The sequence below is a fragment of the Protopterus annectens genome, chromosome 11.part0, assembly GCF_019279795.1.
Source record: "Protopterus annectens isolate FY-2018-M chromosome 11.part0, PAN1.0, whole genome shotgun sequence".
Classification (NCBI taxonomy): domain Eukaryota; kingdom Metazoa; phylum Chordata; order Ceratodontiformes; family Protopteridae; genus Protopterus; species Protopterus annectens.
Window position 1 is genome coordinate 1294063521 of NC_056745.1, and position 20710 is coordinate 1294084230.

General features: G+C 35.7%; 1 long non-coding RNA gene across 1 annotated transcript in view; it reads left to right on the plus strand.

The window, feature by feature from the left end:
• Positions 1 to 20710, plus strand: part of LOC122815821 — a 574366-nt gene that overhangs the window by 518088 nt on the left and 35568 nt on the right. Inside the window, exon 2 of the long non-coding RNA XR_006367000.1 lies at positions 7617 to 7705. This is a non-coding gene — a long non-coding RNA (uncharacterized LOC122815821). The remainder of the gene's footprint in view (positions 1 to 7616; positions 7706 to 20710) is intronic.

The following is a 20710-nucleotide window of genomic DNA, read 5'->3' on the forward strand; positions in this document are numbered from 1 at the left end:
AAAAGTGAGTTTACTGACAGACATGTTTTGTGAAAGGGGTTACCCCCTTGAAAAGTTGAGGGAAATTTCGACTGGAATAATTAAGCTGAGGGAAGTTAGCTTTCCTCCCATCCTTAGGTCGGGTTTTGTTCCTAAGAAAAAGGAAGAAAAATGTGACAATTACAAAGTTTTGGGTTTCCTATACCTATGAGTTTGGAGGGGGAGTGGTTAAAGAGAAGTACTGAAGAAAATTGGAAAGTAGTTTTAGTAAACAAAGATCTTAGTGGTATTATAGGTCCCACTCCTATTTTATATATAAAAGAACTTGTAATTTAAAATACTTATTGGAGCATGGTAAGAAGGAAATTTGTTCTCCAGGAGAGGGACGTTTGGGTGCCTCTCCTTGTAAAGGATGTAAGCTTTGTAGATTTATTTACCCAGAGAGTAAATAATATACTTTTAAACATCTTTATTTTGTATTTGAACCTAAAGGTAGGCATAATTGTAAGAGTTTAGTTTTAGTGTACCTGGCCATCTGTTGTTCTTGCCATTGTTTTTACATAGGTAAGACAACCAGGACAATGAGGTGTCGTATTGGGGAACATATCAGAGCTATAAAAAATAAGGATGTTAATAATGCTCTAGCAAGACAGTGTATGAGTTGTGGTTCTTTCCGTAAATTTTAATTTTTGGTTATTCAAAAGGTTGATTTAGATTTTTTTGTTGATCAGTTTAACAACTTTCTTGAGTTTTTTGCAAATCAAATGGCATTTTTTTTATGTGCCGACCTTTTTCCTGGCTTGAGTGGTTAAAGAGAAGTACTGAAGAAAATTGGAAAGTAGTTTTAGTAAACAAAGATCTTAGTGGTATTATAGGTCCCACTCCTATTTTATATATAAAAGAACTTGTAATTTAAAATACTTATTGGAGCATGGTAAGAAGGAAATTTGTTCTCCAGGAGAGGGACGTTTGGGTGCCTCTCCTTGAAAAGGATGTAAGCTTTGTAGATTTATTTACCCTGAGAGTAAATAATATACTTTTAAACATCTTTATTTTGTATTTGAACCTAAAGGTAGGCATAATTGTAAGAGTTTAGTTTTAGTGTACCTGGCCATCTGTTGTTCTTGCCATTGTTTTTACATAGGTAAGACAACCAGGACAGTGAGGTGTCATATTGGGGAACATATCAGAGCTATAAAAAATAAGGATGTTAATAATGCTCTAGCAAGACAGTGTATGAGTTGTGGTTCTTTCCGTAAATTTTAATTTTTGGTTATTCAAAAGGTTGATTTAGATTTTTTTGTTGATCAGTTTAACAACTTTCTTGAGTTTTTTGCAAATCAAATGGCATTTTTTTTATGTGCCGACCTTTTTCCTGCTTGAACAAAACTATTTCAATTAAAAGTCTACTAAAATATAAATACATTTAGGTTTATATGCATTTTTCTAAATAATTATGTTTACAAGTATTTGTGTTATTGTTTTAATTAAGTGATTTTTTAGATTAGATAATCGAATTATGATGTCACAAGAAGTGGGGTTTAAATGTTTGTAATGTTTGTCTTATTTTATTCTATTCTGATGAAGTTCTATAAGTATAAGAACAAAAGCGCTAAAGTGACTTGTGTTTTCTTCCAGCTGGCATGGTAGTTTTGGGTTTTTGCATATAAACATAAACCTGTTTTAGGTTCAGCTCCGGTTAAATGACTTGGTTAGCGCCACAAAGTGGACATGTATAAAACTTCATCAAGGAAGACACACAATTTATTCATATGTATTTATTTATTTAGTTGGTTATTTATTTCTCTGTCTGTTTGCTTGCTTGCTTGCTATTTGGTTAAGAGGCTGGTGGACTGGTCAATTGACCATTCTCAGCCATGACCTGAGCTCAAACAACAAGCATAGAGTGTCAAAAGCAAAAATACAAACTAAAATGAAATTATACATTGGCAAAATACATGGCATGTAGAGGGCAGATAAATATTGTAATCAAAGGTGCACTATAATGATTCCTGGAGATTTTAGAACAAGCTAATATAATTAACAACTCCATAATTCTAGGTGAATTCAGTTATTCCACCATATACTCTAGCTGTCATATCTTAAATGTAATGTATTCCAGAGATCTTTGGATTTGACAAACAAGAATTATCTGGATCAAATAATTAGCAAACTCACTAGAAGCCAAAGGATTCTTGATTCAGATTCTCCTTCACAAGTTAAGTCACACCATAAACTCATAAAATTTACTGTCAGAACTACCATACCCTCTGTCACCAATCTTCACATTTAACATAAAGTTAAACAAATATCAAAGTTATTTTCCTCATCATTTTTTTCTTCAAGTTAGTGACGTTCAAGGAACTTCACCTCGATCATCTTTAGACAAGTGTTTATGTCTACCTAGACAAGTACATAAATCTAAAATTCCAACTTAAGACCAATTAAATGGGAAATTTAAAATACTCTAATGGTCAACAAACATAAGTAAATGTTACAACAAGAGAAAAAATTCTTAAACTGTACAGTAAAACTAGCACCCTCAGAATGAGCATAGTATCAAAATATCACTAAGAAACTGAAAAGTCCTATCTAAACCAGGAGAGCAACCCATTAACAGAGTTTAGCTTCTGAGCATAGAATAACTTCAAGTTCTTCTTTATCTATATTAGAAAACTAAGCAATAATTTTCTCATTTGCTCTGAAGTTCTCCTTAATGTAACCCTCAACTTATCTCAATGACATCACAAATATACTAGCAAATAAATTCATGGCAAGTTTTACCCATAAAATTACTATTCAGATACCACTAATCCCAAAACTCCTTACAATCTGTATCATCACCAAGGAATATGTTCTTAAGATGTTAACAAAGACCAAAAACATGTTCTGTACAGGTCCTGACAACATACCTTAGTACTTAGTTAACACCATCATGTATGCTTTTGCTGAGCCCCTGATTAAATTGCTTTACTTAAGCTTATTTTCTCCATTTCTGGTACTCTGTTAAAGTGATGACCCTCAACTGGTGTGGCCCTATCACACAGCCTGGAAATTATATCCTTACAAGACTGATTTGTAAAGCTCTGAAGCATACCATAACCAGTCTCATAGGATCATAGGATCATAGCAGTTACAAAGTAACTGAGCCAGAAAGCCATTTCTGTCTTGCCAGTACTCATACTTAGGCCTTGCCTTTCTTCTCAAGGAGGGCCAGGCCGGTTATACCAGGGATGAATTTATGAACTCCCATCTAGTTGTCTAGTTCCTTTATAAAGGCAGACAGTATGTCACATGACTTAACCTGATGGACTGGAGTTAGATCTCTGTCCATAGTTGAAGTTGGACTGTTTGATTTATTGATGCATAAGAGTTTTTGGACTACAGAATCCCTTATAGCACTATAAGAAAGACAGAGGTCATCCCTATAGAGTCTATATGAAACAGTATAGAGATAAACCCTCCAGTCTTTCATATCTTTTAAGCTCCTTATTTTAGTTACAAACTCTTGTGATCTTTTCAATTGCTCAATATGCTTAGTAAGGCACATCCCAAATGGGACATCATTGTCAGTGGTGGGTCTTATAAATGCTGACTACAAGGAGGCAAGGACTTGTTTTGATCTTTCTGTTTTTTCTTTTAGATTTTCAACACTTGGCATTTTAAATGCCGACATTTCAATAGAGAACTAAATAAAAAGCAATGGTTCACTAAATGAAATGTTAGCAGTTGACCTGGGGATTTGTGGTGTTTGTGCTCTCTCCTTTGATCATCACATGGCAGTTGTAGTCAGGAAATCTTTCAACTTTTCACTCTGAATAGTCAACACTATTTCATGTAGATGCATAGATGTTAGTGTTCCCTTATATTCAGCACTGATCAGACCCATTATGGAGAACAGGATTCTTTTTGGGATATACTTAATTCAACATGCCAGTAAACTAACCCTGAAGATCTCTGGTCTTATGAGCCTAGTTTTCACAAAAGGCTGAAAGGCCTGTCCCTGTTCTCTATGTCATATAGACTCTTGAGGAGTAATCTATGTACCACTTACTATGCAATTAGAGATCTGGAGGTCCTTATTGGTTTGACTCTCAATAAGTTAAATAATATGGAAAGAACTAGAACCAATGGGATGAACCATGATCAGTAGATAAACAGAATGTGACAGAGAGCTAGATTCATCACTCGGCACCTCCCTTATCTATGAAATAATCAATTTTCAGGTTAAGCAGTGTGGTTCAATATCTTCCTTCAAACTATACTTGGACAATAGTGGGGTACCTTCAAATTTACCCAAGTACTAATTGACCTCTTTCACCATGAAAAAAAGCCTGAAAATGGGTAGTAGTAAGGCATGTGTGATCATCTGACTAAAATAAGCCTTGAAATCTCTGTGAATCATTTGAATACATAGGTAAACTATACTGAAAACAGCAATGGTACAAAATGAAATAAATATGTATTGCAATAAATTTGCAGTGTTCAATTCTTATGCATCTATCAAAACAGAATGCACACACACACACATGCACACACACACACATACACACACACACACACACACACACACACACACACACGTATATATATATATATATATATATATATATATATATATATATATATATATATACTATTAGAATTCTGAAACTGCTTCAGTCGACCAGTATGTGGTCGAAAGGCAGTTTTCATGTGGGCAGAATGCTGAACCAAAATACATTGACTACACTACAGCAAATGGGTAGTGTAGTTTGAGTATTTGAGTTTGGCATTGTGCAGGGAGGTCGGGGTTCAGTGAAGAACAGGGAATTAGCCCATTTCCTCACTGTAGTGTGATCTCGTAGTTGGTATATTTAATTTGCAGGGGGTGTGGGGTGCAAAATAGTACAATTAATGTACCATTGACTGTAGAGTGTAACAGTATGTTACTGTGCACAGCATGGATGACTAACGTCACATCCTATGATATGGAATACATCAAACTACAGATGTCGATGTATTCATTTTCACATTGGTTGCTGTTTTGAAATTCTGAATTCAGAATTTTGGGTTGACATTTTGACCAGTCGACCAATGCAGTTCTGGAATTTTGATAGTAAACCATATCTATCTATATCTATCTATATACTGTATCTATATATCTATATCTATCTATACAGCTATATATATATATATATATATATATATATATATATATATATATATACACTATATCTATATGTCTATATATATCTATATTTATCTATATCTATCTATATATGTGTATATATATATATATATATATATATATATATATATATATATATATATATATATATATATATATATATATATATATATATATACTGTATCTATATATCTATATATATCTATATTTATCTATATCTATCTGTTTGTATATATATATATATATATATATATATATATATATATATATATATATATATATACTGTATCTATATATCTATATATATCTATATTTATCTATATCTATCTGTGTATATATATATATATATATATATATATATATATATATATATATATACTGTATCTATATATCTATATATATCTATATTTATCTATATCTATCTGTATATATATATATATATATATATATATATATATATATATATATACTGTATCTATATATCTATATATATCTATATTTATCTATATATATATATATATATATATATATATATATATGCTGTATTATGAGGTAAGCATGTGCACACACCTTCTTTGTGTAAGTCTTCCCACAAGGTTTCCAAGGTTTGTTGATTTCTTACTTAATTTCAGTCATGGTTCCACATAGCACACCCTTTCCTGGGAAATGCTTTTTCTCCTATAGTTGTTTTGAAACAAGGCCAGGATAGCATGAGTTTATCATTATGATTCTTTTTGAGAAGCTCTGCTTGCTCTATAAATGCACATTTAACTCTCTGAGTATGCAGCAACTTAGCCTTATTTTGAATAATAGCATTACTAAAAGGAGAGTAGCCCACATTTGAACTGGAAGCCATTTGGTGCTGTTTAGGAGAGCACTATGGTGTATGCATGCTTTGGCCAATAACAATAACAATAATCTGCACATTTTGTTTACAAATACCTGCATTCTTTGAGTATAGTGTGAAAGGTGAAGAGTTAAAAATGACAGGCCATGTTCTAATCTTTGGAAAAGTACATGTTTTGCTACAGTTGTGTAGGCAATAAATGAAATGATATAAGAAATCTGTAAGAATTTTATCTGTGAGATAACTTTGCTAGTAATATTGTTAGTATTGGGTCATGAATGCTAAAGAAAGATCCAGAATTAGACACATGTAGTTGTATTCAGTGATATTAGGGTTGTTATTAACATGGTTGTCTTTATGAGCAGACATGGTAGGGCTGCTCATTTCTGGGTTGTGGTGTCATTTAGAAGTCTCTTGGAGGAAGACCAAAATCAGAGATCAGCGAAGAATTGTTTATTGGTTTGCTTGCAGATCCATGTGTGAGTTATTAGATCTGATCAGCAATATAAGGTCTGCCTACTTGATTATCAAGACAGGGCAGGCCAGAAGTAAGGTCATTAATAAATAAAGATAACATAAGGCCAGAAGTAAGGTCATTAATAAATAAAGATAACAGAAGAGGAGCAGACAGAGCCTTGGATGCATCCAGTAATGAGGATCCATTTTGTGAGACAGAGTTATTGGCATTAACATCAAAGGTTCATTTGATTATGCTGTCTGCAAAATTTAACTTTAATAATTTGCTGAGTAGTACATTATAGTTAATGGTCTAAAATGCTCTGGTCATGTCTACAAACAAACTAGTAGACGTAAGATCTGTGCTGATTTTATTTTAAATTGTATCTGTAGAAGTCAATATGGTGGTTGTAGTGCAGAAGGCATTATGTAAACTATGTTGATGGTCGGAAAATAGGCCGTATTTATTTGTGTGTTCCCACAATTGCTTGTAGCCTTTGAGAATCATTAAATGATTTATATAAGTTTAAAATCAATCACGAGTTTAATGGCATTCACTAGGTATCAAAGAGATCTATCTGAAATATTATCTTCATTGTTTTGCCTTGTATTGACTGCTGATTGATTAAGTGGCTAACAAATAGTATATCATTTTTTCACTTATTTATTTATTTATTGACCAAATGATAACACTGAATGAAAATGGACTCTTTACAGCCACAAATCCAAAATAGTACAAAATATTATAGTAAACAGTGAACATACAGAGAAAGGTAAGAGACAGTTAAATGAGTGCTTGTCATTTGATAGTTTAGTTTTCAACTGCAGACTACCAAATGCTAACAATGAACAAAGACACAGAAAACAAAAGAAAAGGAACAGCAGTATAACAGAAAACGTCTCATTACTTACATTTTACACTTATTTTTATTCTGTAGTGATTTACATATGTAAACAATTGTTAATGATTTCCTTGTACATTGTAATAACTGTTTCTGATTGCCTTTCACCTTATGTCTTTGTTTCATACTGCATATGTTTTCTATTTTCACTGGCTGTGAATATAGATGGTCTTTTGTGATCAGTGTTCTATACAAGTTAATAATACTGCAGGCTATATTTAAAGATAATGCAATGAGCAATAAATATATTTCACTTTTACAGAAACATTTCATGTTGGCAGAGAAAGTGCAAGAAACACAATCCTGAAAAGCCTTTGGATCTGAAACTTACTTTGAAGACAGGAAAATAAAGTGAGTTCTGACAAAAGGAACCTAAGCAAAGTTGCATTTTGGGACTATGAAATTCAACCATATGAAAAAATATAAGACATACATTAAGGAACAGAAGTCTGAAGAAATTAAATGGGTGTAGTCACTGGAGTACAGTGATAAAGGTAGGGGACCTAGTGAATCATGTGTGGGTGGTAATGAATCATGTGTAGGTTGACATTAAATGTTTTTAATCTGTCATTTATTTTCTTACTTGGATTTGTGCTAAAGGCCTTAGCAAGGTCAAAATAAACAGCTTGCACAACAGTCTTTCACCAAAAGCTGTTGCTACTTTTTCAAAGAATGTCACAAAATTCAAACAGAAAGATTTCCCTTAATAAACTCATTTTGGATACACTTCCGTCTGGCTCCTTCCCTGATTTTACATAGAACAGTGTTCAGGATTATGAGTATAAAGATTTTTGTTACTGTGGTTTGCAATTGCTGATGACTGTTGGAGTAGAGAGATTTCTGTGACAAGTACCGAACCACAGTTCTCAATCATCTCCTGCCAGCCAGAGAGACCTTTCAGCTTCAGATCTTCTTAACTCTAGAATGTACATCTGTGGCAAGTGAGAAGCTCTGAGTGGTAGCCAGAGCAGAAGACTGTTATTTACGGTCTTTTACAATTTTTATCACCGATCCTCTGAGTCCCTCACAGCAGTGGTATTAGTTCCTCAGGCTAGCAGCTTTACTATTTGATAAAGCTGAGAAGGCCATCTGTATTCTAAACAAAGCAGGTGGCACTTATCTGCATTGCAGTAATTTTGTAATTGTATAAACTGGCTTTTATTTATTGAGCTCTTTCACTTTAGTGATTGATGCTTTTTTATGAATGGTAACTCTTTTTACAAATGCTCTCAGTGCTGTTGCTGTATTGGCCATCAGTGCTCTTATGGTAATGACTATCGGTGCTGTTATTGTATTAGCTATCAGTGCTTCTACAGTATTTTTCTATTCTTCTGCATAAAGTTCTGTATGGAATTACTATGCAGTGTGACATGTCCTGTTAGCATCAGTGCTGAATTGTTGCATGCTTATAGGTATGTAAAGTGCTAACATCAATCAGAACTGAAATAGTGGATATTTTTCTTTTATTATTCTCTTAAGCTAAGCATTGCTTCCATATGGGAAAGAAGGGTAGGGCCTATAGTTGTCCACCCTATGACCTATTCACCTCTGGATTTACATCTTAGTTATTGTTTCATTTATAGCATCACTCACTGTAAAACTATGTATTTTGATATTTCCTTTTGTAATCCTAACCATTGTTGGTATTCTTTGTGTGTATATCTATAAACCTCATGGTATATAATCTCTCCACACTTGTCTTATAGGACCCTCACCCAATACTAATGCATATGTTCCTGCTGCCCCTTAAAATATTTGTCACACCAGATGCAAGACATTGTCAGCTACAGCCCTCCAGTGATCTTTCATACATAAATGGTAAATATTGCCTGCTGCACTGTTTAGCCAGTCACCTTTCATCAGTATTACCCAATTAAAATGCTGCCATTATTAGATTATTCTGTTATATTGGACTGTTGAACTAAATCCTGCCTCCCTCTGTCCACCATTTTATAAAATGGAACATATCAGAATATTATCATCAGTGCTGGCAGCATTTAAAAAAAAGTTTGCTTATCTGAAATGTTTTCACTATAATCACAAAGCAGACATCCTTGCTGTTAATGAATCATGGGTATAGGCAAATAATCTCATTAGTGTCTCTCTCGTCACACACTAGCAAACCTTTCAACACCACTGGCTTGGTGTCAGATTTGAAGTGGTATTCTGTTTGTCTACCAAGGCCTTTCAGTCCAGTCATTTACAGTCAGTGCTAAAACTGAGCTAAAACTCAACTGCCTTATTTGTCAATGCATGCTAAAAAGTCACCTGTTGTTAACAGTTGGTGTATTCTGTATCCCTCTTCCCTTTGTTTTCCCTGGCAGATTTCATGTTACACAACAACATTGAATCTCCTTCTGTCTAACCCTAACTCAGACATTTTCATTTACTAATCAAGATGTATTATAAGCTCAGAGATGAGTCAAAATATTTCCAAAATCTTTTGGATAAAAAAATAAAGCTACCATTCTTTCTTAGTTAACAAAACATGAGCTGCTAAAGTTCGAAACCACATCTGACAAATATAAAATATAAAGTGAGAGCCATACATTATAATGTATTTGCCTAACTTTACGATGCAGGTAGATGCTGAGTGGACAAAGTAATCAGTGTGACTGTTGCATATCAGGAATTCTCCATAAAAAATCCAGTTGGCAAATGATAAAGAAATAAAACTACACAGTTCAGTGTCTGTAGCTACATGAAACAAAAGCTAAAGCCATACTATTCTGTCATTTTGCTAAGCAGACAAGCAAAATACATACTCGTCACACACACACACACACACACACACACACACACACACACACACACACACACTCCCAGAAGGCATTCACATATGCATATATACACACGTGCGTGAGTGCATGAGCACGCACGCGCACACACACACACACACACACACACACACACACACACACACACACACACACACACACACACACACACACACACACAAACACATCTACACACACGCACACTCCCAGACATTCACATGTGCAAACACACTCAAGCTCATGCATACACACACACACACACACACACACACACACACACACACACACACACACACACACGCACACACACACACATACACACACACACACACACACACACACACACACACACGCACACACACACACACACACACACACACACACACACACACATACACGCACACATGCACACACACACACACTCAAGCGTACACACGCACACACGTACAAAACCACACACACACACACGCACAGATGCACACACACACACACACTCAAGCGTACACATGCACACACGTACAAAACCACACACACACACACACACACACACACACACACACACACACACACACACTGAAGCATACACACGCACACACGTACAAAACCACACACACACACACACACACACACACACACACACACACACACACACACACACATGGCTCTGCTATGCTATACTTACCTGAAGTTGAGGTATGAGCTAATACCATCATCCTTTTCTGTCCTTTAAAAAAAAAGTTCATCAAAGTGATTCAGAGGATCACTCTTCTGAGTTAATCTGGAGATGCTGTCATTTCTGGTAGAAAGCACATGGCTAATTAGAAATGAATGAGGAGTACCAGACTCCTGCAGTTACTAGTAAATTTCATGATTTTCACTCTCCATTGGTCATCTAATACCAGCGACAAAACAATGCAGAAAAAGTTCTATATTATTGTAAGCCGTTTTGAATCCCTGGGCATATCTAAGGATACTGAGCTCTCTTTATGACTTCTTGCAATCTACCTGCCATGGTGGTGCTGATCAGTGGCATTAGACTGAAACAGGACATTATGAATAAACATCAGGATACTCTGTACAACACTCATTATAGTAAAGTGATTAAGAAACCACTCTGGTATCAATAATGTGCATAAGTGAAATTAAATTACTTGAAGTTTGATGTTACCTTTGGTCTTGGAATAAAATTCCTGTATCAGTCATGTCTATCACACCCCTTCATCTTTTCAAACCATTAGTAAATGACTTCCTCTCTGCCTCATGGCTTTGTCCCTGCTCCTCATCTGGGACATAGCTCTCTAACACACTTCATCACCCTTCTTATATCTCCCCTTAAAGCAATAAATCACTTAACCTGCTTATGTCCATCTAATACCTCACTTTATTGTACTTATTAAACTATTATACATGTTTCTGATTAGTGCAACAAACTACTATTTCATCACTACTTCTCTGTTAACACTTATACTTGCTTATCTCATCTAATACCTTAGCTACTGTATTTCTAAATTACTCATTATACACCTCTCTTCTATCTGTAAAGTCTCAGTACAAAGCTTGTAAATTTAATGTTTGTGAATATCAATAGAATTGTTATTATACTAACTGCTATGCTATGTATTCACTGAAATTGCATTATAAAGGCTGTTATTGTAAATACTGATTGCATTAAATATCATACCTTGGAGCTTTTCTTTTCAATTCTCCACTGAAAAAAGGCACCTGTACCAAGCCAGACTTCCCCAATAAACAAATGTCAATAAATAAATAATGTTTTAGTTTGTATTTAGGAGTTCCATGACTTGTTACCTATAGCTTTAAAATTTAAATGTAAGGTTAGTTATATCTGTAAATGTTATAATTTTAATAGATTTACAGATATTTAAAGGCTATTGAGTCATTTTATCATTTAAATCTAGACAGTAGACTCTCTAAGGCTGCTCCTCCTTCTCCAAGAGGACCATAACAGTCAATCCCAATAAATTTGTAAAAACGTATTTAGTCAACTGAATTATGTTACAAGCAAGATAAATTGATTGCTTTATATTCACAGGAAGGTTATTGCAAAGTTTTCTATTTTATATTGCTTCATTGCATATTTTATTTTGTATATTGTGGTTTATTTACTTTATACTATGATTTACTTGTATTCTGTTTTTAACTGCATATTTGAACTAGGGAAGAGATCACTGCTATTCCTCTTGTGAGTAACACAGAAATTAGAAAATGTCAATTAAAGTTAATTACCTGTGAAATGAGGGTGGAGCTAGGAACTAAACCTTCTATTTAAGGGCAAAATAAAACATTTCAACATTACTGGAAAAGCTTACTCACACCCTACCATAGATTACTCTGAAGGAAAGGTTAGATTGTTTTTGCTTTCTTGTATTTTGTATTACTTCATTGCCTTTTTCTATTTATATCATGATTTAGTTTCTTTACACCAAGTTGTACTTGTATGCTGCTTTTTATTTCGTATTTAAATTAGGAAATTGACCACAGCTGTGTCCACATAGCAATTAGAACAGGTCAATTAAAGTTAATTACCTGTAAACTGAGGATGGAGCTAGGAACTAAACTTTCTATTTAAGTAGTAAAATAAAACACTTCAAGGCTTTACTGGAAAAGCTCACTTAGACTTTGTCATATATTGCTGTGATGGAGAGGTTATTTTTTGTATTTCTTCTACACCTTCTTCTGTCTTACATATTGTAGTTTATTTTCTTTATACTGTGCTTTACTTGTATTCTGCTTTTAATTGCATATTTAAACTAGAAAACAGATCACAGCTGTCTCTTGTGAGTAACAAAGAAATTAGAACAAGGCAGTTAAAGTTAATTACCTGTGAACTGAGGGTGGAGCTAGGAACTATTAAGTGTAAAATAAAACATTTCAACTTTCTGGAAAAGTTCACTCAGACTCTGCCACAGATTGTTGTGAAGGAAGGATACCTTGTTTTTTTTTTTTTACGTTCTTGTATTTTGTATTGCATCATTGCTTCCTCTTTTGTTGTTTATTTTTGCATCTACTTCACAAGATTGAAGACCCATATAATTGACTTTTATAAGAATGAGACCACATCAGTGAAACTTCAAATAACCAAATGTTTATAATTACAAAACCCATAACATCAAACTCTACAAGTGAGCAGACATACAGTCATCACTTAAAGGCAGAGTTCGACAAAGAAAACACTGCTACAGAAAATAGCTGTCACCAGTTTGCATTTCATACTGGAAATCACTGTACAGTGAGGATCAGGAAATTTACCCTGTTCTCACTCTAGTTGGGTCTTGGAGTTGGTATATATAACTTAGAGGGGGTGCAGGAGTGGCTTCACCCTGCAAAACCAGTGATAGTTATTTGCTATAGGCAGTGTTTCATTGTAGAACAGTGCCTTTAAGTAACAATTGGACTTCTGCTCACTTGTAGAGTTCAATGTTCCAGGTATGGTTGTAAGCTTTTGGTTATCTGGAGTTTCACTGATGTGGGCTTGTTCTTATGAAAGTCGATTATTTGGGTCTTTGATCTTGTGAAGTAGACCCTTATTTTTCTACACTGTGTTTTACTTGTATTCTACTTTGTATATCTAGACTATGAAAGAGACCAGAGCTGTGTCCACACAGCAATTAAAATAAGTCAATCAAAGTTAATTACTTGTGAACTTAGGATGGAGCTGGGAACTAAACCTTCTATTTAAGGGGTAAAATAAGATACTTCCAGGTTTTATTAGAAAGGATCAGTTAGACTCTGCCATAGATTACTGTAATGGAGAGGTTAGTTTTTTTTTTTTTTTGCTTTCTTGTAGTTTGTATTTCTTTATCACTTCTGTTTTGTATATTGTAGTTTATTTTCTTTGCACCATGTTTTCCTTGCATTTGGGTTTTCACTGCATATTTAAACTAGGAAAGAGATCACAGCTGTGTCTCTTGTGAGTCACACAGAAATGAAAACAGGCCAGTTAAAGTTAATTACCTATGAACTGAGGGTGGAGCTAGTGGCTAAGCCTTTTATTTAAGGGGTAAAATAAAACATTTCAGCTTTACTGGAAAACCTCACTCAGACTCTGCCATAGAATGCTATTAATGGAAAGGTGAGTTTGTTTTTGCTTTCTTATATTCTGTATTGCTTCATTGCCTTCTTCTATTGTATATATTGTGGTTTATATTTTCTTTACACTGTGTTTTACTTGTATTCTGCTTCTAATTACATACTTAAGCTAGGAGCAAGACCTCAGCTGTGTCTCTTGTGTGTCACACAGGAATTACAACATGTCAATTAAATTAATTACCTGTGAACTGAGGGTAGAGCTAGGAACTAAACATTCTATTTAAGAGGTAAAATAAAACATTTCAAGTCTTTACTGTAAAAGATCATTTAAACTCTTACTCAGATTACTGTGAGGGAAATGTTAATTTGTTTTTGCTTTCTTTTGTTTTATATTTGTTCATTGCCTTCTTCAATTTTGTATATTGTGGTTTATTTTCTTTACACTGTGTTTTACTTGTATTCTGCTTTTAATTGCATATGTAAATGCCTGTGATCACACAGGAATTAGAACAGACTAATTAATATCAATTGCCTGTGAAATGATGGTGGAGCTAGGAACTAAACTTTCTTTTTAAGGAGTAAGATAAAACATTTCAAGTTTAGTGGAAACACTCACTCAGACTCTTCTATAGACTGCTATGAGGGAAAGGTTCGTTTGTTTTCTTTCTTGTATTTTGTACTGTTCATTACTTTATTATACTTTGTATATTGTGGCTTATTTTGTTTACACTGTGTTTTACTTGCATTCTGCTTTTATCTGGACATTTGTAATAGGAAAGAGATCACACCAATTCTTCTTGTGAGTCACACAGAAATTACATTTTCCCTTACCCTCTCACCCTTGCACTCATGTTCTTTTGAATTCAACTGTATTTCTTGTTGCCTGCCCCTTATGTTAATTTGACCACATGTTTCTTTCCATTTCCTCTTTTATTGACTGTCATGAGTAAGCATAACATCCCCTTCAGCTATTTAAATTTATTGGCCAGCCCCTGTATTCCATTGATCCAGAGTACAAAGTGCCCACTCCCTTCAAATATATCTCACTCTTTTTAGCGTTCTTCACTTACTTTGCGAAAACTTAAGTTACCCCTCTTTCATACCTAACTGTTTAGTTCACGCTGCAACTCTTAGGAAATTAACCAATTTTTTCCATCTTACCTTTAAAATTTGCAACATCTAGTCCAAGACCACTAGTTATTGGAGAGCTCACATTCTACCTATCATTAGTCATCCTGAGATCAGTGCTTCCTTTTTTCTCCTGGTGACAGAAGAGCATAGGGACATTATTGACTGGACACTGCTCATCACCGGAAGGCCTGGTAACTGCTTCATAGGTGAAAGCTTGGAATTTGTGCTTATATTTTGCTCCTGTTGATAGGAGTATAGTGCCTTAATTCCTGACTGTTTCTGATTGGACCTTCCTAATTGGTCTGGTTGCTATTCAAGACATCTTCGAGGAAAAGGCTATATCAAACCTATAGAGTTTTGCATCATCTGGAACAAGACTGAATCACCAAAGAGCCTGTGGCCTGCCTCTCATCTTGGGATTTGTGCTACTGCTGCCTCTGATGACAGAAGTAGCAAAGGAGCATTGTATACTACCCGAGTGAAGCTGTGGTGAGACGAATACTAGTATAAGCCAGCCAGTGGCTAATCAGCTGAATCCCCTCTTTTTATTATTCTTGACAAAGATAATTCTTTCTTTTCAGTAAGTACTGCATGATTACTCACTGTCTAACCAAACTTCAGAATATTCCTTAACACTTCATCCATAAATCATTAAGGTTTATATATTAGTTTCCTCTCAAATGTTTGGCAATGCCTTGTATAAATGCCGACTCCTTGAGTTGATATTTTTCCTGCAAAAGCACCCTTGAAATTTTACCAATACCTAGTTGCACAAAGAATAACTAGTTTGAAGTGGCAAGCACTGCTCCCAAAGTTGCAAACCACATAGCTTCTTCTGGGATTATTTTATATTCCCACTGCAACCATCTAATCAATAAAAAGGACCTGTTGCCATTGATATGAACTTTCCCCCTATCTCTGTTAACAACTTGGTATATATAGACATCCTGAGGTAATGTAGAAATTGCCTTATATTTACCGACAACCAACTAATTCTCAAACTGATATGGTATGTGAGAGATGTATTTACACAATGTCAATGGAGACAAATTTCTCACATAAAACACTCCTAATGCCAATCAAGTTGTCAGTAGTACAAATGCTGCACACAACACACTCAGTTCAAAGCAGACACATAGGCCCACATATGCTGTGGCACTTAAATATAATCTTCCTAAATCCCAAATACCTTCTTGACAAAGCACACATAACAAACATCCTCAGCAACCCTGAATACACTCTTTCATAAAAACACCCACATTAACATATAAAGCAGCACCTCGTATAGCCTCTACTTCTAAACCCATAAAGCAAGCCGCCACTTAATGCAACATTCTGGTTATTAGAAACTCCATTGTCAACAATTACAGAGTAGAGTATTGTGTCAAATGCCTTGGTCAGGTCAAATGAGGCAGTGTGAATAATTTTGCCCTCATCCATTGCTTTGGTGACCTTCTCAAAGCTGTCCACCAGGTTGAGTAGGCATGATCTGCCCTTGACGAACCCAAACTGGGTTGGGTCTAGTGTCTGAAGGTTTCCTATGTCATTATTGATCCTTTCCATGATAATTCTTTCCATGGCTTTGCATAACAAATTAGTGATACTTATGGGCCTGTAGTTTCCAGGGTCTGTAGATGGCCCTCCTTTGTGCTGAGAGATGACTATTGCTGTTCTCCATTTATGGAGGTTACAGTTAAACAGCAGTTTCAGAGGACCTGATAAATCATATTTCATCCTGTTTAGAAGGCATCCTGGGATATTATCTGAGCCCATTGATGCAGTGTTCTTGGCCTTAGACAGAGAATTAAGGAACTATTTAAAGCGATATGAGGTAGAGTTATATTTGATAGTATTTCCTGGTCTGTCTCACCAATCAGTTGCTTATCAGGGGCTAGGATTTGCCACAATATGCATTCACTCAGGTCATTAGACCACAAGTATTAGTATGACACAGTCATAGTCTATGTGGTTATAAATGACCTGATATGTACCTTTCTAGAATATATGAAGAGAGATATCATGGAGCTATTGGATTATGCATTCCAGACTGGTATGAGCCTAGCACTGAGCAGCATTTTACCTTCTCCAAGCATGATGCCACAATATGAACAGAAGATGACTGACTTTTATAATTGGCTTTGTTTCTGGTGTCATTTTATGGAGGTTCAATATTTGCCAGCATAGAAGGAGTTGATCAACAGACCACACTGATTTGCCAAGAATGGTCTGTACTTCTCCCCTCTAGGCTTTTGAATTTTAGCTAAAACATTGTCCACCCCATAGTGCCTTTTTTAGGCAATGCCAAACTGAAAGTTCTTCCAAAATAGCAAATCCAAACCAAGAAAATCTGAAGGTGTCTCTGATCAGTGCTAGCAGTATAAACAAAAAACTCCACTCCTACAAGCTCTCCTCATCCTAGATAATTCTATGTCTGTGTGGTTACTGAGACATGGTTTAAAGCCATGAAGCGCACATCAGCAGTGCAGGGCTATAATGCCTATCATATATTTAGACTTGCAAATACACAGACAGGGACTAAAGTTGGAAGTTTCTCTATTTGCATCAAAATAAATATATATCAAGTCTGGTCAAACAAGACAATGCACTTTTGCATCTCTATTTTCAAATCATCATAGGCAAAATCCCATACCACGTCCCTACAAGATATAGCCCCCCTCCCCTTATGATGCAGGAAATTCATAACATCTATTTAAACTTATTGAAAATTCTTGCCATCCAACCCAATAACATATTAATGGATTACTTTAATTTATCCACTATTAAATGAGAATCATCTATAACGTTAAACATGCAGGCACAGAGATTCTTAGATTTTGTAAACATAAACTCTTTGCACCACTTGTCAATACACTGAACAGGCATGCAAACATACTGGATCTGGTCCTAACTGATATGTGAAAGTGCTGCACATACCCCAGTGTAGTGTCTTCTCTGGTAAGGTCAGAGCACAAAATTGTCTACATTAAAGTAAAATCAAATCTTGGAACCCAGTTAACCCTGGAATGTTCAGGAACTACTCAAAGGCTGACTTCCTACTATTAAGTGAAAACCTGGCAAAATTTCAAGCCCCCCATATACCATAAGAATGCTGCTGCCTACATGGAATTAGTGACAGAAACCCTATACAAGCATGTTAATACCTATATAGAGGCAGCTATACCCACCAGGAAGAAGAACAGAACTAACTCAAAAATGAAGCCACCCTAGTGGAATCACAACATTAATAGGCTGTGTAAGACAAGAATGAAAATCATGGCAAAAATTAGGAGGCATGGCAGCTTGCAAGATAAAAGCACTCTCATCAAACTAACAACTCAGATGAAAAATAAAGTATACCAAAGCCATATATGAGCTAAATTTGGCCTCCCACCTCAAGGATAACTGCAAGGCATTCCTTAGCTATGTTCACAACCTCAAAGGCAATACAAAATTGTATGTGGAGCTCATTGTTAATAGAGCCACCTGTACTAAGGCAGAAGATATAGCAAATCCACTGGCTGCCAAATTTAGTTAAAACTTTATTCATCTCACCCCTCAACCTCCCTTCAGGAAATACTATCAAATATAACTCTACCTCATATCGCTTTAAATAGTTCCTTAATTCTCTGTCTAAGGCCAAGAACACTGCATCAATGGGCTCAGACAATATCCCAGGATGCCTTCTAAACAGGATGAAATATGATTTATCAGGTCCTCTGAAACTGCTGTTTAATTGTAACCTCCAATGGAGAACAGCAATAGTCATCTCTCAGCACAAAGGAGGGCCATCTACAGACCCTGGAAACTACAGGCCCATAAGTATCACTAATTTGTTATGCAAAGCCATGGAAAGAATTATCATGGAAAGGATCAATAATGACATAGGAAACCTTCAGACACTAGACCCAACCCAGTTTGGGTTCGTCAAGGGCAGATCATGCCTACTCAACCTGGTGGACAGCTTTGAGAAGGTCACCAAAGCAATGGATGAGGGCAAAATTATTCACACTGCCTCATTTGACCTGACCAAGGCATTTGACACAATACTCTACTCTGTGATTGTTGACAAACTCAAGAGGTTAGGATAGCCAGCTACCTCACAGACAGGACTCAGGAAGTTAGAACTGAGGATTCCACCTCTACAAAGGGTAGTCACAAGCAGAGACCCTCAGGTATCACTTCTGGGGCTGCTCTTTTGTGGCATTTACTTCTTTGAAGGCAAGGTCAATATGGATGGCATTTGACTGACTAAATTTTCAGATGATTGAAAATGTGGAACAGTCATAAAATCCTCCCACTGGCACAAATATTCTCCAGAAAGGGCTGACACAGACAAATAAATGGTGTCAGAGCCATGGAATTAAACTAAATGCCAAAAAATGCATAATAGTATCATTTGGAAAGTTATCTATCCCAGGTAACTATCACATTGATAACACAACTCTAAGAGCTGATCTAGTAGCCAGAGACTTGGGGACACACACAGACAGTAATCTAACCTTTGACCATCACATGTGTACTGTAATGAGGAAATCAATCTATGCTGTACAACTTATAAACAAATATATGACATCTACATCCAAGGAGGTCATTGTTCTACTGTATTCAGCATGCATCAGACCTATTATTGAATACAGTGCTCCCTTTGGTATGTACTTAACCAGGCACATGCAATAGTTGGACTGTCCAGAGAGGTTCCTCTGTAAAGGAGTGCAGGGCATAAGTAACATGTCCTATGCAGACCGCCTCAAGTCTCTATCCCTGCATTCTGTCTTCTACAGGCTGTTGAAGGAGATCTATGTCTGGAATACAAGGCATTGTCAGACCCCAGCCTGATGAACTTCCTGCATATCTGTGAAACAAACAGCATCAGAATTACCATTCTAAAGACTTATTTGTTGCCTATGATATAAATAGGACCTGCTGGAGAGACAGGTATGTATCACAGTGACTAGCCCTTCTCTGGAGAAGGCTTCCCATCCATGTGAAGGAGAGTTCCTCTCTAACCCACTTCAAATGTAACTTGGATAATTGGTTGGGGAACATGAAATTCAACCCTGGTGTGGCACCTATTTCTCTAATGGACACAGGCAGTCTATAAATGGTTCCTTTCCCAGGTCTTTGCTTGGGAATCTTTCATCCCCCAAGCTCCTACTTATACTCTAGGATACCAGAACTTGTCAGACATTCGGGATGCATGGCTAGGCTTAAAAAGGCCCTTGTGGTCATTAATCTAGTATACACCTATGAACCTATGTGGATATCAGGCAGCAACAAAGGTGTAGCATAAAAAGCTTTTAGTTTATGATTAGTCTTATCTAAAGTGATCTGTAATTCACTGAGTTCATTTTGTGGGTCTTTATTGAACTATATGGAGGCAATATTGTCCCTGTGAAAT